At 36.0% G+C, this 21,624-nt stretch overlaps 1 long non-coding RNA gene across 3 annotated transcripts; it reads right to left on the reverse strand.

The window, feature by feature from the left end:
* Positions 1 to 18,626: 18,626 nt before the first annotated feature.
* LOC113304519 lies at positions 18,627 to 21,414 on the reverse strand. Of its 3 annotated transcripts, none has more exons than XR_003338229.1 (6): positions 21,377 to 21,414; positions 20,932 to 20,981; positions 20,206 to 20,260; positions 19,883 to 20,111; positions 19,744 to 19,781; positions 18,627 to 19,099 (listed from the first exon to the last, which is right to left on the reverse strand). It is a non-coding gene; the product is annotated as an uncharacterized LOC113304519 (long non-coding RNA). The 3 variants fall into 3 exon arrangements; XR_003338230.1 differs by lacking the exon at positions 21,377 to 21,414 and adding an exon at positions 21,080 to 21,364; XR_003338231.1 differs by lacking the exon at positions 21,377 to 21,414 and having other exon boundaries at positions 20,932 to 21,364.
* Between the last annotated feature and the right edge of the window lie 210 nt (positions 21,415 to 21,624).

The raw sequence follows: 21,624 nt of genomic DNA on the forward strand, positions 1-21,624 counted from the left end.
TTAAAGACTTCATTGGGATTGTGAAGCCATACCGATACTACTTTTATCGTAGTTGTGTGATCTGATCTTGCATCTTCTATCGTACGAGTACAATCAGATTGATTGGCTTGAGATTGATATCTCCGATAGGCAAGATATAAAAAGTAATCACAAACATCTTTCTCTCATTGTTTGTGATTCCACAACATCTTGTTTCTCTACCATACGATTAAGATTGTTGTGAGGTGATTGATAACTCTAGGTTGTTCTTCGGGAATATAAGACCGGATTATCAATTGATTCCTGTTCACCTTGATTTATCAAAAGACGGAACAAAAACCTTAGGGTTTATCCGTGGGAGACATATTGATCCTTTCAATAGACTTTTCTGTGTGAGACAGATTGGTTTATTTCAAGTCTTCGACTTTGGATCGTAGCAACTCTTAGTTGTGGGTGAGATCAGCTAAGGGAATCAAGTGCGTAGTATCCTGCTGGGATCAGAGACGTAGGGAGCACAAATGTACCTTGGATCAGTGTGAGATTGGTTGGGGTTCAACTACAGTCCAGTCAGAAGTTAGCTTAGAGTAGGCTAGTGTTTGTAGCGGCTTTATACAGTGTGTGTTCAATCTGGACTAGGTCCCGGGGTTTTTCTGCATTTGCGGTTTCCTCGTTAACAAAATTCTGGTGTCTGTGTTATTTTTATTTCCGCATTATATTGTTTATCTTTATAATTGAAATAATACAGGTTGTGAGTTGAAGTTCAATCAATTAGAATATCCGACCTTTTGGTTGTTGATTTACATTGATTGACACTTGGATATTGGTCGTTGGTACCATCCAAGTTATTCCTTGTATTTGATTAAAGTCTCGCTGATTTCTATTATCTCGAGCAAATCAAATCAAGAGAGAGATAATAACTCCTTGAGATACTTTTACCTAGATTGAGTCTGACTGTCTAGTTGATTCTCTAGAAAGTATATCGGAGTTACTCCATACAGATTGATAAGCGAAATATTGGGTGGTGTTTTTAGACCCCCGCTTTTTCAGGTGCACCAGTTTCCCCTGCCAAGATTTGACATCATTTTTGTTTCTGCCAATAAATAAAGGAATACCCAAGTACTTTTCTTTTAGAGGCATCCTTTGCCTCTTCACCAATTCTGTAAGATCCTCTTTAGATGCTTCACTCAAGTTATTACTAAAATAAATGCTAGATTTAGGTAAGCTAACCATTTTCCTTGAGAACTCACAGAATTGGTTAATAATTTTCATTAGATTAAAAATGGAATTTCTTGAAGCAGATGAAAATAAGATGCAGTAGTCAGCGAAAAATAAATGCGATATTTTAGGACCTTTATGATTTGGATGAAGAGGAGAGACCAAACCATTAACTCCAGCTACCTATAGCATCCTGCTAAATGCTTCCACGCAGAGAATAAATGAATATGGAGATAAGGCATCACCTTGACGAAGTCCTCTTGATGGAGTGAAAGAAGCAGTAGGTGATCCATTAAGAAGTATCGAGATGGAAGTAGTATTAATGCATTGATTAATTAGCTGACACCACCTTTCATTAAATCCCAAACACTACATAATCTTAATGATAAAATCCTTCTCCATTCAATCGAAATCCCTCGCCTTATCCAATTTTATTGCAACTCCCCCTTTAAAAGCCTTGGTTTTCTTCATGTAATCAATAACTTCATGCGCAATGATTGTTGTTAGAGAACAGCTCGGTTGAACCCACCAAGCGTTGGTATGTCAAGTTTTGTTGTCATATTTTAGTATCTAAACTTTTCCAGAGTCGCCTGATTAAGTGCTAGAGTCAACTTCATTCAGGTTAGACTAGAAAGTTTATGAATGTTGAGACATACAAGTATTACTATGAAAACCTGAAGAATGAGAAGAAGTAACGACTACAACGACGACATCATCCTTCCATTTGAGGTTACAAATATTGACTTGATCTTTCTTCCATTCCTAACATATCTTTCAAGTCGTGCAATATTGAAAACATAACACGCGAAGCTATATATATTGTACATAATACTCTAGTGATGAGACTTGGTCATAATAGTATGATAAAAGTGTCAAGGAAAACATATTACGAAGTATAAACGCTTATCTTTTGGAACTTCTGATGAGTGCTAAAAAGTGCATATTTCTATATATTTTTCTTGGCATTTAACTCATCTTTTGTGCATTAATTCTACATTTTATCCCATATTCTGTATTTTCATTGTTTTCAAGAATAAATATTTTTATTAATTAATTTGGCATTTTTAGGTTGTAAATAAAGTTTGGATGAATTGCGGAGCGAAAAGAGCAGAAAAGTAGTGAAAAGTCGGCAAAGACTCCCGCAGAAAAGCAGCGAAGAATGATGTTTGCAAGAGCCGGATCAACTAGAAGTGGGCTTGAAGAGGAAGAATTGTCCTTAAATAAGATATGGGCTTGGCATACCCAAGGCCCAAAACCCTTACCCAAATCCATTTCCAATATCCATACCCATTTCCATGAGAGCCGTCAGATTGGATCCATCACATCATCCAACGGTCGCTTCATCACCGAGCATCAAATCTTGAATCTCCTGTCAAACATCATAGTACCTAACTCCAATCTAAGCCGTCAGAATTGTTGTATCACGCATCCAACGGTCGCTGCAAGCCTGTTCCATCTTAGCCGTTCGATTCAATCCATATGTGATCATCCAACGTATCATCCTCGCTGGACATCGAATTTTCTACAACCGCTCAACACTACAACACCTAACACCTATACCCGCAAAACAAACGCACCTTACCCAAATTCTCATCTTCCTCCTTCGAGCAGTCGAGCTCTGCTCCTGCCAACTCCACCCTCTCCGTCGCCTCAACCACCACCACTCCCCTCCACGAGCCGTCAAATACCCAAACACTCGAACCCATCACTACCACCTAATCCCCCATCATTCTAGCCTATTATTCTATCACTTTCTCCTCTTCACAGTTCCTGAAACCCTAGGAGAGAAAATGATGGAATAGCTCGAGCTAGGGCAATTGTACCAGAAGAGTGAGCAGGAGAGGAAGAGGAAGCGTGGGTCAAGCTAATTGAGTGGATATCAGAAGTAGTTGGTAAGAATTTTTGATTTAATTTGTAAACCCTAATTTTAGAAATTAGGTATTTTGGGGGAATTGAAATTGGGTATAATAGAAGGCTTGTGTGTTGTGTTGGGGCATGCCTGGGCTAGCCAGAGCTTCACCCAAGAGGACTGGACTAGCCAGTTCCTCAACTGTGTTATTTTCAATTGTTTTGCATAATGTTTGTTATGTTCTGATTTCATGTCTAGGGTTTAGATGAAACCCCAATTCTGATGTTAAGTTGTTCATATTCTAGACAGTGTTCTTGTTGTGATATAATGTTGTGGATAAATATAATCTAAACATGTCAGCATTTTACTTACACAATGTGTGCCTTGTATCCATTGTAGTCAGGTTATTTCTATGTTGAATGTATTGCAACTCATGCTTAACAGATTGTTGTTCATAACTTTGACTAATTGTACTTTAATCAGACAATTAGTACTTTGTAGGAACACCTTAGTTGCGATTAGAATATCCTTCAGGATTGTTTAGCTATCTAAGAGGTTAATCCATAGTTAGTTGCATTGTGAGAAGGCAGCTAGAACTAGGATTAGGATCATCTTAGAGACACTGAACCATTCTCCTAAGACCATCCTTTGATGAGCAGCAGGCATAGAACCTCAACTGCCATCTAGAAAGTTACATGAGGCTAGAACTTCACTAATATCTATACAAGGAAAAAGACTCTATTAGAACTAGGAGGACTTAGCTTAGGAAAATGGTGGATTCAAGATCCTAGTCCCTCCCATATCACTGCCATTTAGAATTCTTTAGGAAATCACTTAGAAAACAACATATCACCTTCCTTGTCCCTGTGGACTTTCCCCTACTTGCACACTAGCTTCATCAAGACCCTGTATACTTGTAGGTAAAACATAGGTTGTAGGTTTAGGTACTCTTTGCCCAGCTACCAAGTTTTTGGCGCCGCTGCCGGGGACTTGGCGTTGTGTGGTTGTTGTTCTTTTTATCTTACTTTGATGTTTTGTTTTTTTTTGTGTAACTTAGATGTTGTGTAGTGTAACTTAGCTGCATTGCATACTGTCATGTCATACTTGCATATCATTGCATAATTTGCATAACTTAGGAGCATATTCATCTTGCATTTGCATATTCATCCTGCATCATCTGTTTTCTTGCATCTTAGTAGCTCTGTAACCTGCTGTGTAGTGCAAGCATCTCTGGCCATGTTTATCTTGTAGCAGTTGCATATCTTGTTCTCAAGTTATTGAAACTTCTGAAACTAAGAACTTGGTTGAGTGACAGGTATTGCTGAACCTGTGTTGCTGCTGGTGCTGAGCCTCTGGTGCTCTTGCTGTTGTTGCTGTAGCTGTGCTGCTACTTTCTTCTTCTCCCTGTTGCTGCTGCTACTTCTTCCTGCTGCTGCTGGTGCTTGGGCCATTGCTACAGCCAGCCTCTGGTGTTGCTGCTGTTTTCCTTCCGCTATTGTTGAGTTGCTAGTCTGAGCTTGTTGCTGAGAACCAAGCCCAACTGGGCTGTGCAACCAAAATCAGAGCAGCTGGGATGTGCTTAAAGAGTAAGCCTAAACCCATTAAGAGAACCCAAATTGTGGGCTTCCATTTTCTATTGGGTTTGTAATTTGAACTGAACTGTGGGCTTGACCCAACAAAAATTTGAAAAACGTTTTTAGGCCCAAGTGGGCCTCGTATTTTGGCTAACTGAGAGCCCAAAAATCAAATACCCAGCTGGGCCTCGTGCATTCCTGGGCTTGGTTCGCTGAACTCGTTAGTTGGGCCGTGTACTCAAATCTCTAGGCCGTTCGCTGGGCTTGTCCCACAGAAAATTTGAACCAGTTAGCTGGGCCTCATCCCATTAAAACCAAAAGGAGTTTTCAAATCCCATAAAAACCAAATGTTTTTCATTCCCATCAAAACCAAAATTTTCCCATAAAAAACCAAATTTTTGAAAACCCATTAAAACCAAATAGTGGGCTTTGTGTCTTTTCAATATGGGCCAACCTCGTGCTCTCCATGAATACATGTATCCCACAATAAAAATTCCATTATCATGTATTGTCTTACCTCAAACCAATAACCCTTTTAAAATAAATGCAAGCATGATACAAATACTTCCTATATTTCGAGGGTTCGATTCTGAGAACCCCTATACTCATGTAAGAGAGTTTGAACAAATTTGTCGGACTATGCAACCTGATCATATGTCCGAAGACTCTCTGAAATTGCGTTTGTTTACATTTTCTCTAAAGGAAAGGGCCAAAACATGGTTTTACGGTTTGAGACCACAATCAATCAACACTTGGGACCAACTCACAGATCTATTTTTCAAAAAATTCTTTCCACATCATAGGACCATCGCTATTCGTCAAAGTATCAATTGTTTTGTCCAATTGGATGAGGAAACTGTTTTTCACTATTTTGAACGTTTTAATGATTTGTTGAGCGAATGTCCGCACCATGGATTTGAGAAGTGGAGACTTGTCGTCATCCTCTATGAGGGACTAGACTTTAAATCTCGAACCATGGTTGAGTCTATGTGTAATGGTAAATTTCTTGATAAATCTGTGGATGATGCATGGAAATTTTTAGCTGAGATTGCAGAGAAAACCCATCAATGGGAATCTGTTAGGGAAACAGGGACAACACCACATGGTATGAGTCACCCCCATGAGTTAGAGTCTTATTCTTGTGATAGCTCCGACCTTAGGATTGAAAATTATCCTAGATTGCAAAATCCCTATCATTGATGATGATGATTATGATGTTATGTTAGAAGAACATGTCTATACTGAAAATGTTATGGAACCTTTGGGTTCAAATACATTAGGCTTCTCTGCCTCGACCTTCATGAATGATGTTTCTTCTAGTATTCCATACATGTGTGAGGATACTGATTTTGAGCATGTGCATCTGTCCTATGAAGATGACTTAGGTAATATAGAATCTTCTGTTGACACTAATATGCATGAAAATAATTGTTGTGTCTGATTCTCTACCTGGGTCACGTTGTGATGTTTCCACTGATTTGCCGATGCATGAGAATAATTCTTCTGATGATGTTGATGATTCTGATTTGTGTGAGCATGGTGAGCATGTTGTGACACTTGTAGAAGACTTAGGAGATGTTGATGTGATTAATAATGATGTGCCTATCGTCCTACATAAGTCACAATCTGATGGCCTTCCACCCAACCTAGATTTGGTTTGTACCGATATTGTCAAACCAATTTTTCTAGAATGCCCAACCTAGGTTTGGAACTGTGTGCTTCCCAAGTCCTTTTGGACTATTTTGCATCTAAGTATAATACTTTGAGGAGCCACAGTTGGAATTAGCATGTTTGCCCGTCCCTAGCAAAGTTCATTTCGAGCTAGACCTTGGGCATGATGAACCCCCAAAACTGCGAGATTTTGTACCCAAAATTATATCTGTTGAAAAATCCAGGTTTGGGGGTAGCTCATTTTGTTTCACAGCCTCACTTGCATTTTCTTTATTATTTGTGAAGCTGTTGAAATGTCTACACTCCGTCTTTTGGGTTGATCCTCAACTCTTTAGATTGTTAGTGTATGGTGAATTTTCTTGTATATAATCCAGTAGATAATATTCTAGATAAATCTTTTGTTTCTTTTGTATATATTGTGCTAATCCAATATGATCTCGGCTAAAAAATGTTGGATTCTAGCCTTGAATAACGGAGTTCTAATCTTGCTTTCGCCGTCAAATTGGGTAATCTCTTTCCTTTTTCTCTACTCAGCATGATCCTCTTCGTATGTTGTATTACAATTTTTTCATCTTTTGAAACATTGAGGACAATGTTTAGTTTAGGTTTGGGGGTAAAGAGTAGATACCACGATAGCATGCAATAATTGAAAACAGAACTCTTTCTTTTTGAAAAAAAAAATCATAAAAATGGAGCTCATTTACCTTGAAATGTTGACTCTTGTGCATGTATGTAAACATAAGGATTCTTAGTCTAGATATTTAGGCACCCTGATTCTAGCACAATTCACATGTGATAAGAAACTTGCACACGCACAATCTACCAATACATGTATAGCCTCGATCTTCAAGGTGTTTGATAGGAAGTTAGATTGCCAATCACTTTAGAATACTGAATGAGACTTGACTAGCTTGTTCTTTGGTTGGCTGGGATAGAAGTTGGAGGATACGTTAAGAAAAGCAACCATAGAATTTGACCGGATGCATTCGATAAGGGCCACCTCTTGCTAAGAGTCATGTAATTATGTTTTTTTTTTCATGTATCAAAAGTGTCACTATGTTGTAAAGATCAAAGTTATTTCTTCAAAAAAAAAAAAAAAAAATCAGAAAATTCAGAAAAACAAAAAATATTAAAAAAAAAATCAAGTATTTATTTATTCCATGTTTTGTCATGTTAAAGACAATAGTTCTCTCTTGTTCCAAAAATAAAAGAGAGTAATCAATGTAAATAAGAGTCATGTAAAGAGTCATCTTTTTGTTGTAAATAGTCTTGTAATAAGCAAGGAGGGTGCAGCCATCGATGTATAACGCGGGTAAACTGAAATATCACCAACTCATTGGGTGAACATTCACAATTCTCGTAAAGCCGGACAGCTAGCTTGGCTTAGAATTCGGTTCTTAGCCTAAAAACTATCTCTTGGTGATTAGTAGTCATAACTTCAGGTCATTCTAGAAACATGTGTAGATACACTTTACACTCTTATCACGTGTCTTTAGTTGTTATCAGTGCTAGGATTGTGCCTTTGATAGCTAGATTGACATCTCCATTTTGCTGTGAGCTTCTACTGTCTTGCACATGTCACATTTCATGGAATCTGAGCTTATATTTTGTCCTAGAACTTTGTAGGTACGTTCTAAGCAAACCTTCACGAGACTTCAACTCGTCCACTAGGGACACTTAGTGGTTTAAAAGGCTTAGTGCATACGCTAAATGCATTCGAGAGACCAGCGACAGTGGTATAGGTAGGATTTCCTTAGTTTTGTTTTACTTGAGGACAAGTAAAATTCAGGTTTGGGGGTATTTGATGAGTGCTAAAAAGTGCATATTTCTATATATTTTTCTTGGCATTTAACTCATCTTTTGTGCATTAATTCTACATTTTATCCCATATTCTGTATTTTCATTGTTTTCAAGAATAAATATTTTTATTAATTAATTTTGCATTTTTAGGTTGTAAATAAAGTTTGGATGAATTGCGGAGCGAAAAGAGCAGAAAAGTAGTGAAAAGTCAGCAAAGACTCCCGCAAAAGCAGCGAGAATGATGTTTGCAAGACCATCAACTAGAAGTGGGCTTGAAGAGGGATTTCATGTCTAGGGTTTAGATGAAACCCCAATTCTGATGTTAAGTTGTTCATATTCTAGACAGTGTTCTTGTTATGATATAATGTTGTGGATAAATATAATCTAAACATGTCAGCATTTTACTTTTACAATGTATGCCTTGTATCCATTATAGTCAGGTTATTTCTATGTTGAATGTGTTGCAACTCATGCTTAACAGATTGTTGTTCATAACTTTGACTAATTGTACTTTAATCAGACAGCTAGTACTTTGTAGGAACACCTTAGTTGCGATTAGAATATCCTTCAGGATTGTTTAGCTATCTAAGAGGTTAATCCATAGTTAGTTGCATTGTGAGAAGACAGCTAGAACTAGGATTAGGATCATCTTAGAGACACTGAACCATTCTCCTAAGACCATCCTTTGATGAGCAGCAGGCATAGAACCTCAACTTCCATCTAGATAGTTACATGAGGCTAGAACTTCACTAATATCTATACAAGGAACAAGACTCTATTAGAACTAGGAGGACTTAGCTTAGGAAAAGGGTGGATTCAAGATCCTAGTCCCTCCCATATCACTGCCATTTAGAATTCTTTAGGAAATCACTTAGAAAACAACATATCACCCTCCTTGTCCCTGTGGACTTTCCTCTACTTGCACACTAGCTTCATCAAGACCCTGTATACTTGTAGGTAAAACATAGGTTGTAGTTTTAGGTACTCTTTGCCCAGCTACCAACTTCGTAAACACGACATCGACATAATATATTATATATAATTACTTGATTATGTGTGGATTATATAGGTATGATTTCATCCTAGAAACCTATGTATCTTTACATTAGTTTAAGGAAGTAGATGTATGAACTTGGTTTCATAATCGAAAGGGAAATCATGATTGGTCTTGCTATTATTTGAATATCTTTTGGATGACCAATGGAAAATAACTATGGTAGACGTATCTTAACCTTGTTGAGACTTGAGGTATAACTGGTCATAGACTATATAATATAGCTAGTTGTAATCGGTAATGAGATACATTGAAAATTGTATGGGCTGTCGTAGGCTCAACAAAGTAATAAATATATTTCCCACTAATTAACTGGTAATATAGCGGTAGTAAGAGATCGTTCCCACAGAGAGCTGTGTAATTGATAGGTTATTTGATCAGCAAGATAAAGTAAATAACAAAGGGGGGTTGGGTTGTGAGATAATAGAAAGACAATAAAGAAGAAAGAGATGATTAAGGAATCCTTCGTCGTTACCAAGCGATATCAGGATTGGAATACTTATCTATCTTCCGTTAGAACCATTCATCACCAAGCGTAGAATAGCAGCTAGCTCAATGCTATCCCCAAAACTCCTTTACCACGGATACGGAAGCTCTCAAATATCAGATTCTATTCAACCGAACCACCAAGTAGTAGATCACTCAAGGTGTAATCCAATCGAATGCTTTAGGCTTTGTGAACTTGGTTAATCCCAGTAGTTAAACTCTTAGCTCAAGGTTTACTTGCTGATATTGTTTTTACACACGATTCCTCCACAGAATCCCTCTGTAAGGTCTCGCGATTTCTACTTGTGTAGAGAGTTATTCGACGATTAGTTATCTCCTAACTTCCACTAGCAATAGAACAATCAATAGACTAATCTACTATGCATCCCAAATCAATCTAAGAATCATTCATAAACCCTAGATATGGTAAAGACAAACGATGATAATAAAATTAATAAAGCTTCACGCTTAGAACATTGAATTCATCCTTAATCAACAAAGGTTTAGTTTCTCATGATTACACAATTACCCGGTTTCCCCCGAAAAGGGTAAACCCTAGGTTTTTATGAAGAACAAAAGTATAATATGAGATTCGATGATATAAGATTACATAACCTAATACCTATTTATAGGTTTACATTGCTTGGCCTTCAAGTATTTAGTTCGGTTCAAGAACCCGACCCGAAAATACGACATAAACGACCCCAAACGTGACCTTAGGCCTTCCAAGGCATTAACACACGTTTTCCTACTTGCTAAGTACGCGTACCAGTCCGCGAACTTCAAATTCCAGAAGAAATTTTCGGAATTAAAGTATGCGTACCCGTCCGCATACTTTACTGTCTTCGGTATTCAATACAAACTCGTTTTGGCCACAACTTTTTCGTTCGAACTCGGAATGACCTCATTATTTTTGAATTCTTTTTATATTTCAATTCTCTTCAAGTTGGCGATGAGAAATTATTAATTTGAATGAGTTAAGATCCGTTTTTGGCCCGTCTCTTGATTTTGAGCGTTTTGCTCCTTTTCGTCGCACTTCTTCAACTTCTCTTAGACTTGTGCACTTGGATACTTGGAATAATTCTCTTCATAGATCTTTTCAGCACTTTGTAGATCTTTTCTGGATGATTCACCTAATTTATACAAATAAGAGAAGACCAAAGTAATAATACGAAAATATGCAAGAATAATAGCTAAAGCAAGTATGGAATGGACACTAAAATCATATGAATTATGCACTTATCAAATTCCCCCACACTTAGCTTTTGCTAGTCCTCGAGCAAACTAAATCAAACAAATCCTAAATACAACAACTCCATGTCGTGAGGATACATTTACTCTTAGCATGAAGGCCTTTAAACCCCTAGGTGTCCCTAGTGGACGGGTTATAGTCTCGTGAGGGCTTACAAGAGGTATACCCACAAAACATACTCCAATTTCTCGCCTTGGAAGAATTACTAAGGATAGACACAAAGCAAAAATCCAAATAATTAGCTTGCACATGTTCTTTAGCTGCAAACATCCCACATACATTCCAATCATCACACATTAGCAATTACTTATGTGTGACATTCAACCTGTTTGCAAAACTCTACTAAGATAGTCATCGTACTTGTTGCAAAGTTTGTCACAACACTCGCATACTGAAATCACATGTATAGATAAGAAAATGGAAATAAAAAAGTGAAGTGTGCAAATGTTGCCTAAAGTGAAAGATGTTACCCACAATACTTGTATGAATGTCGTCAAAGGATTCTTATTTATAGCGCAATAGTTGAGAGAAGCACCCATTTAACTCGACCACATGATTGGATACTCTAAGCGCATGTTCCTTTTCAGTAAGTACATGATAGTTGCATTGGATCCTGCGTTCCACGCTTGCTTAGGCGACACAGACAGGGACAACGTTTCACACATACTGTTATCAAAATGTCAAGAACCTCATCAATAGTCCTTTGACTTGATATATAATGATGATATGGTTTTTTTTCATCAACTATGATTATTCCGAAATTCCGGACCTATCATTTATTAGTGTCGTTAAATAAAGAGGAGCCTTATATATATTTTTATTTTGTTTTTACTTTTTACTTTTTTTTTTCTTTTTCACATTTTTTTGCTTTTTCGGCTCACTCTTTATGAGTGTTATACAATTGTCTATGGGGATTTTATATAACTCAACCAATGATTACCTTGCTACAACATCCACGCCAGTATCAGGATCCCACCAAATCACTTTAGAGAAACATATAACTGCAAAAATAAAAAGAAAGTGATTCAGTAATGATTAATTGCGAGGATGAATCTTTCAAACGACTACCATAGCTTACTTTCGCATTTAATTATGAACGTATATATTTAAGAATTTTAGAACGATAAAGTGGAACTCAATCTACAACCGTAAGAACCGTTTCAACCTTAAAAGGTTTAGTGTGTCATCCTAAGTAACTCAAAATTAACTCCAAAAGATAAAGTCTCAAGTATGCAAGAAATCAAAGAGTAAATTTTTTTATTATTTTTTATTATTTATGCAATCCAAACATTCTTAACTACTCCCCTACACTTAAACTCAATATTGTCCTCAATGTTCAAAACCGAAAATTCTGATTTCTGACATAACATCCCTGAAAAACTAGAAAACTGTACAAATGGGTAGGGAACTAGGAAAAATATCCTAAACGAAAGTTGTTAGCATACATCTTTTTCTATAAGGTGTCAAAATGGCACAATGTTTCGATAAACGATATGACTTTTATGGCCTCCGGACTGACATGCAATATGAAAAAGTTCTGTAAAAATACCAAAACTCAAATGTCCAGAACAATCTCTCCAACTTAACAGACTCTGAATTCAAATTTTCTTTTTGGAAAAGAAAGGTGAGTCTATCCTCTTTAAAAGTTGGGGTCAAACACTCAAATCGGACTCCGTATGAAGTCTCGAGAGCTATATTTGTGACAACTGCGCAGTCAGAATTGTTTTCTAACGCAAATATTTCCGTCAAAAATTTCATATAGATATAGGACTTTGTAAAATCTAAGGTGGGAATGCAAGATATGATATGAAAAACTAATAAAACTAAAAACAAAAGGGATAGAGAAACAGAACAGATGGGTTGCCTCCCTCGCAACGCTTGGTTTAACATCGTCAGCCCGACGTTATTGTTATCGTCCGTACACCAGCAATCTGAAAATTTGGTAGTCCTTCCAAATAACAATCTGCAATTCACATAATAGCTTCACAAAAACATTAGCACAAAATCTAAATATTGAAGCTATTACTTTATTGAAGTTTCCCCCACACTTAGTCCTTTCTACACTCGGAAGTGGATAGAAAACATAGAATTCGGGAACTTCAAAAGGTTCCTCAGCTTGGTGAACCTGCAAAATACTCGAATCAAACACATCAAATGGTGGATACTTAGAAGCAAAATAATCCGTTAAAAATTTAGAAGCACGCAACTCCAATCCTAAGTGAGGTATTTTCCTAAAACTTGGGTTAACAACTCTTTCTGAAGCTACTTCAATTAGAGGAAAAGGATCAATAGATATAAAATTATGCAAAGGATTAAATAAAACTTGTTTCGGATCCTCATTAATTATCTCCAGTGAATTATTTACCTCAAGTATATCTTGGTTCTGTATCAAACTATTATTATCTAGCTCAATTGGGTCTTCCACGAAATCAATCAATTTGGTTTCATTCTCAATCTCAATCTCTTCGACACTCTTATCATCCGAATCAAATTCCGTTCTCATGAACTCTTCTTCAGTATAAATTTTAGGGTATTCTGTACGAGTCTCCGTTGAGGGAATAATCAGATCTACTTCTTGCAGATCAACCGGCCTAAAAATATTGTAATCTGGATCTTTATTATAACGTTGATATGCATTTGCATATGTCACACCGTTCATAACAATGGTTCGGTCATACCAAGGCTCCTCCTTTTGAATAACCGAATGATCATTATAAAGATCCGGAGATGGAATAACTTTACCATTATTGCATGGACTTTCCAAAGGTTGATCATCTTCAAGATACTCATGACTCGTATATCCATTATTGATCATGGGAATGTCGGAATTGATTTGGTTTTGAGGCCAACCTTCTTCCTCTATTTCCTTCTTAATTTGATCCATGTCTCTTCTTAGGTTGTCAATAACCACTTGAAGTTCTTGAAGTGTATCTTCAGTCTTTTTGTTGTACTCATCCATAGTTTGACGGTACTCTTTCATCTGTTGGTTATCTCGATCCAACTTATCCATAAATTGGTGCATTGGATCTGCAAGACTAGAAGAATTATCTTTAGAAGCACAACTATCCCCTCATCCTTGTGTTTGCTCACTTACATACCCGTCATAAGGTTGTTGATATGTATGTGAATATCCATAAGGTTCTGTGGGATATTGATCATAACCAAAGGATTGGTTTTGATTACACCCATATGATGGTTGGTAGTTGTCATGTGAATGAGATTGAAAACCATATTCATTACCACTATTATGTGATTGATCTTGTGCTCTGTACATATTATTTCTGTAAGAAAACATGACGACTCACAAGAACGAGAAAATCTAAAAAAAAAAAAGCTAAACAAATAACAAATCAATTAGCGACTGCTCCCCGGCAGCGGCGCCAAAATTTGTATGGGCTGTCGTAGGCTCAACAAATTAATAAATATATTTCCCACTAATTAACTGGTAATATAGAGGTAGTAAGAGATCGTTCCCACAGAGAGCTGTGTAATTGATAGGTTATTTGATCAGCAAGATAAAGTAAATAACAAAGGGGGGTTGGGTTGTGAGATAATAGAAAGACAATAAAGAAGAAAGAGATGATTAAGGAATCCTTCGCCGTTACCAAGCGATATCAGGATTGGAATACTTATCTATCTTCCGTTAGAACCATTCATCACCAACCGTAGAATAGCAGCTAGCTCAATGCTATCCCCAAAACTCCTTTTACCACGGATATGAAATCTCTCCAATATCAGATTCTATTCAACCGAACCACCAAGTAGTAGTTCACTCAAGGTGTAATCCAATCGAACGCTTTAGGATTCGTGAATTAGGTTAATCCCAGTAGTTAAACTCTTAGCTCAAGGTTTACTTGCCGGTGTTGTTTTTACACATGATTCCTCCACAGAATCCCTCTGTAAGGTCTCGCGATTTCTACTTGTGTAGAGAGTTATTCGAAGATTACTTATCTCCTAACTTCCACTAGCAATAGAACAATCAACAGACTAATCTAGTATGCATCCCAAATCAATCTAAGGATCATTCATAAACCCTGGATATGGTAAAGATAAATGATGATGATAAAAACTCTCAATATATTTGTATTATTAATAAAGCTTCACGCTTAGAACATTGAATTCATCCTTAATCAACAAAGGTTTAGTTTCTCATGATTATACAATTACCCGGTTTCCCCCTAAAGGGATAAACCCTGGGTTTTTATGAAGAACAAAAGTATAATATGAGATTCGATGATATAATATTACATAACCTAATACCTTTTTATAGGTTTACATTGCTTGGCCTTCAAGTATTTAGTTCGGTTCAAGAACCCGACCCGAAAATACGACATAAACGACCCCAAACGTGACCTTAGGCCTTCCAAGGCATTAACACACGTTTTCCTACTTGCTAAGTACACGTACCAGTCCGCGAACTTCAAATTCCAGCAGAAATTTTCGGATTAAAGTATGCGTACCCGTCCGCATACTTTACTGTTTTCGGTATTCAATAAAAACTCGTTTTGGCCACAACTTTTTCGTTCGAACTCGGAATGACCTCATTCTTTTTGAATTCTTTTTATATTTCAATTCTCTTCAAGTTGGTGATGATAAATCCTTAATTTTAATGAGTTAAGATCCGTATTTGGCCTGTCTCTTGATTTTGAGCGTTTTGCTCCTTTTCGTCGCACTTCTTCAACTTCTTTTGGACTTGGGCACTTGGATACTTGGAATACTTCTATTCATAGATATTTTTAGAACTTTGTAGATACTTTCAGGATGATTCACCTAATTGAAACAAATAAGAGAAAACCAAAGTAATAATACGAAAATATGCAAGAATAATAGCTAAAGCAAGTATGGAACGGACACTAAAATCATATGAATTATGCACCTATCAAAAATCAAGGTATAAACGATCACAAGTTATATTGGAATGCAAGTTCTAACCGGTCACAAGTTACTTTGGGAACCAAGATATAACCGGTCACAAGATGAATTGGGAAGTTATTTGTAATCGATCACAAGCTACCTTTGGTAAGAAAGGTGTAACTGATCATTAGATAACTCGGGAAGCAAGGTGTAACCGGTCACAAGCTACTTTGTGGATCAAGGTGTATACAATTATAACCTGTATTGGGAATCATGTTATAACCAATAACAACATATTTTGGAGAGATGATTTAATCGGTTCCATGTACAAAACCAATAACCATGGTTCACATATTTCTTAAAAAAAACAGCAAGGATATTGAGAGCTCTGTGAATCGGTGAATCGGCGATTAACTCGGCTCCAACTCAAAAAATTCTTCAGGAGTTTTTTTTCGAATTTTGTCTGATTCCATCATTAGTTTAGGTGCTCCGTTGACAAATATGATGATTGGTGTTCTTAAAAATGGTGGATCTTATCACTAAACATTAATTCTATGTCAAATTCTTCTGAAAATCAATCAGAAATGGGTTCTCAATTGAGACCTAATATGATTAATCCAGAGTTTAGCAAATATTCTGATGATACAACAATTCCTACCATGTTCATACCTGATGAGGAGATAGATGAATGTATCGATGAATGGAAATTTAGTCTTATTGGAAGATTAGACTTTGTCAAACTGAAGATGAAAACAGCTGAAGAATCGTTAATACAACAATGGAAATTGAAAGATAACCTCTAACTTATTCCTCTTGGAAAAGGATTTTTCATAATTAAGGTTGATAATTTTGATGATAGAAGCTATATCGGAAAGGTCTCTGGATTGTTGAATCTCAAAATCTTAAACTAAGAGCTTGGGAACCAATTTCAATCCAGAGAATCAAAATCTACTTCAGCTTTTGTATGGGTAATGTTTCCTGGTCTTAGTATTGAATATTGGAAAGAGAATATCATTTTACAGATGGGTAATAAGATTGGTAGAGCTATTAAAGTTGATGAAACAACTCTGAAGAAGGAAATTGGATACTATGCAAGTGTTTTGGTAGAAATAGATTTAGCCAAATTTATTCCAAGTAAAATTTGGGTTGAATCTAAGTATAAAAACTTTGAACAAGCTATTCAGATTCCAAAGCTACCCAAATTTTATAACCATTGCCAGGTGATTGGTCACATTGTAGCAGAATGTAGAAGTAAAATAAGTGTTTCATCACCAACAATTCCAATTCAATAGCCAATAATGGAACAACCTAAGAAAAAGTAGAGACCAAAAAAACCTCAAGAGGGTGTTGGTTTTGATATTTGCTTTCCGGAGAATTCTGCATCCACTCCTTCTGATTCAAATGTGAATAACCTCACTAATGCTGAGAATTTTAAATCTACTCCTCAACAAAGTGAGCCTTCTTCTGGTAGATTTTATATTCTTCAAGAACCTCAAGAATTATTTACAGGTACTTTAGACTCTCATGTGGAATTTCTAATACTTTCAGCTGATAAGCTCTTAAACTTGTGTTCCAATACTCCTAATATCACAATTGTGGTTAACTTGCTACCACCTATTGCTCCTACTATTAATCCTTCTTCATCAAGTGATCAAGAAATTCTGGGACAGGGAAAGGATAAAAATGTTCAAAAATAAAAAGTTGCAAATCCTAATGTCACTACAAGAAAGCAAACAGCTAATTCAAGCACTGAGAATAAAGTTAAAGATGTTGGAATTATTGGCAGCAAAAAAATTCAGGGTAAGAGAAGTCCAAAAGCTTCTCAAACTCATTATTCTCAATGAGAATAGCTTACTGGAATGACAGGGGCTTAAGAAGATTAAAAGCAACTGACAAAGTTAATGCAGCAAGTTTAAGAACAAAGTGAGATTAGTAGAACCTAAAATAGATGTGAAAGCAGATACTATTAAGAAATTGAGATTAGATGGAATAAAGAACAAAGTTATACATAATTCTTCTGAAATATTTGGTTATTGTGGAGCTCTGCAATTTTAGATCCAAAAGTCATTTCAAATACTAAACAAGAAATCACTGTGGAAGTAGGAGACTCAATAATCACAGGATTTCATGTAGCAAGTTTGGCAGTTGATAGAAGAGAGTTGTGGAATACTTTGGAAGAAATTAATTCCTTAAATAAACCATGGTTAATCATTGGAGACTTTAATGCTATCCTAAGTATTGATAAGAAAAAAGGTGGAAGAAAATCTCTAAGGATAGCAATGCTAGAGTTCAATAATTGTGTTCATAATTGTGAGCTCATTCTCCAAAAACTGGATTGGAATATTCTTGGTGCAACAATAGAGCAGGATCAAAAAGAATAGTATGCAATTTAGATAGAGATTTCGACAACACTAAATGGTTAGAACAAAATCCAAGTTGGGGTTACAAGGTGGGAGCAAGAGGTGTTTCTGATCATGCACTACACCAAAACAGACATTTTGTTACACAAATAAGTGTGACTTCTAATTTATTGTCACACATATAAGTGTAATAAATATGGTGTTTTTCTTTTGTTACACATCAGTGGTCACACTAATAAGTGTAACTTTAATTAATTTAAATCACACTAACAAGTATGTCAAATCTCTTACATATATTAGTGTAACAAATTGGGCAGTAATTAAGAAAAAAATATTTATTTATTTTTAACCCCCACCGGGTATCCCATCTCACTGCACTGAATCGGAAATATTTTTAAAATTAACACTTACACCAATCCATATGAACAAGTTTAAAAAACATAGTCCTGCAATAAAATTAATAAAAAATTTGTTCAAACATCAACTTGTATATATCATAAGTACTCGTAAAAGCTAAAAAAAAAAAAACAACTAACAAATAGTCCTGCAAATCAGCAAGTCTTCGCTTGGAATTGATCTTAATAATCTGTGACTATAGTAACCAAAGTTTATTTTACAGATTACAACCGCTTCTTATTTCATATATAGCACCCAACTACAACCAACCAATACAAACAATCATCACCTTGAGGAGGGTCCTAGATTGGTGCAGAAGCATTTTAGACACATTCTATGAAGACCTTGGCTTATTCTTTGAAACAAAATCCGTGGTGACATACTTTACCTCCAAATCGCTCAATGCATATCAGGTAACCAGTATTCCCTTCTTTTCCATTCGCATTCTGATTTGTACATTCCTCACAGCCAAAATTGTCGAAAGATTGCGCATCAATGCAGGATCCACATTCCTGGTAAAAGTATTCAACTCAAAGTCAGGACTGCAACAATCATCCATGATTGGTCCTTGGGTGTCGGATGATCATTGGATATGTTTTGTGCCACGACCTGTAATGCAGTAAGTACATAATCAATAATGAAAGTCATCATATGTAATATGTAAATTTGGTCCCAATCTGCTTGACATTACCATTTGTATCTTTAACATGACCCTAGAAGTTAACTTACCTGTGTACCTGGTTGAAGAACAACATATGGTGTTCATTCTAATTTTGAATTAGTAGCAATGGTAGTAAATAATAGCAATAGTGGCGACAGTAAAGAAATACAACTGCAAACACTAATTGTTATCTCATATAATAATTACTTAGACAGAGCAGAAAAAGTTGAATTGAATCATGGTGTGTTGAATTAACAGTCGATTGATCTATTAAATGAAATTAATGAAAAGATAAGTAATGGTTTCTAGACAAAAAAGTTACGATCTACATGCGAAACAGATTGGCTAACCATATGTACATCAATCCTAAGCCATTCAAATTCCACTTCTAATTTGACTTTTCGGGTATACATGCATCAACATTCTTTTAGATATCACTACTAAAGCAAGACCAATGGAAGTTAAAAGGTCGCAAAACGTCATGTAAGTACAAATTTAACAAATAATTTAATCTTAGACGGTGACGCAAAACTTAATGCAACAATGACAATAAAAAATAGGGTGATTGTCATAAAATCGCAAGAGACATTACCTTTTTTGATTCCACCAAGGAAGAGTTGCCTTTGCTTACTGTAGTATCAAACATAGCAGCTGTGAGAAATGCATAGGAATCGAAAACAGAGATGATGGGATGTTGTCACAAATTATTATTAACTGTACTACTTTTGTACCTTGTAACAGAGATGACAGATATTGTCACAAGCATCAGTTTTGTGAGCTATTATTAACAAGCATTAACATAAATGTCAGTAATAGATGCTAGATTGCTCGCAAACTCAGGGTCATTTGTCAATTCTCCTTTGTAGAATCTCACATTTTCAAGGAGCACAACACCTCCAGCACGAATTGCATTAATCAAATCCTGGACTTCCTCCCGATACAACCGTTTGCCATTTCAACCTGTTAAGGGGGCCAACACTAAATAAGAACATTTACAAGGTACAAATTCCATTTAACGAGGTCACTTAAGGAGTTAGGGTTAAGGAAGACTCACCTTGAGTCCAAGGAGCTCAGATAGTCTAGACACATGTACGACCCCTTGGGACTCCCTGAGAGTCCAACAATTTAAATACAATAAGTTAAAACAAATAGTGAACCACACCATAATCAATGATTCCTGGACATTAATTAACCCCTAAATCAACCAATAAAAGGGTCCTCTGTTCCTGAACAATATAACAAGTAATGGGTGAACTAAGACCAAAAAAAACAACTCTTAACAAAGACATTTCTAATAACATTTCATGGTAAAAAGATCTGCTTGAGTTGCCACCTGAACTGGTTATACTAATGGGTTTATGGATTTCTTAAAGTTATGGACTGACTTGTTAGTGAACATTTTTGTTTTGTACTGTGTGTAAGTTAGCTACCAAGTTAGGGGGGGAGGGGGGTGGCATGTACGAAAAAGCAAGAAGGAGTGACAAAATCCTGTATACAAAATCATGTCTAATGGCTTCAAACTTTGGACAAATGTTGTCCTATGGTTTACGGGTGGCGTGACAATCATTCTGATCTTTTCTTAAGATTTTACTTCGTTGGAATCCATATGTTTAGACCAAAATAAGGAACTAAGAAAACACAACAACCGTACAGATAGGATAATTATATTTCTTTCATGCAATTCATCAAGCAACTTGTGCACAAACAAGTTAAACTAGTCAGTATTATACAAATCAACACCAAAAAGAGTTTGAAACTAACATGACACTATGAAACTCACCAGATTGATGTGATACCAAAATCCTTGACGTTGTACCGAACTTCATTAACCTGCAATAGAAATTAAGGCAGTAGTAAATTTACAAAAATTAGGGCATGAATAAGTAAAATTACAAAGGCAAAAGAATAGTAAAAGATCTCAAACATACGATTAGGGCAGAAGAATAATTATGATTAGACAATATTAATGTATGAAAACCCTAACAATCGTGTTGATAACTTATCTGACAAATTAAGGTAGAAAATAGTAGCAGAATCTCATTATTTATGAACAGTACAAATCTAACAGAAGAAAATGGTATAAAGCTTCACGAAATCAAAAGAATTTTTTGAAGGACATTTTCAATTTTATTGTGAAGATTGTAAAGGAATATAGGAAGCTTCACGATTCTTTGGATGTAGAAGAAAAGTTGGAAAGAAGTGAAAGTTATTGAAGAACGGCATACCTCGATCCAAGAGAAAATAATGTTATCCTTAACTTATTGGTTTTTATCGGTGGTTTTTTTTAGGATAACTGCGAATATAGATACGTGATTACTGGGTCCACGATCTAAAAAAAGGGGAAAAATACGCGAGAGAGGGAAAATATATTTTGGCGTATTTTATTTCACTTTTTTGTTTTTTTTAATAATTTTTTATTGAGATGGATAATTAGTCACACTATTTAGTATGAAATTAATTAAAATAAAATACA

Source organism: Papaver somniferum, chromosome 8, assembly GCF_003573695.1.
Source record: "Papaver somniferum cultivar HN1 chromosome 8, ASM357369v1, whole genome shotgun sequence".
Lineage (NCBI taxonomy): Eukaryota > Viridiplantae > Streptophyta > Magnoliopsida > Ranunculales > Papaveraceae > Papaver > Papaver somniferum.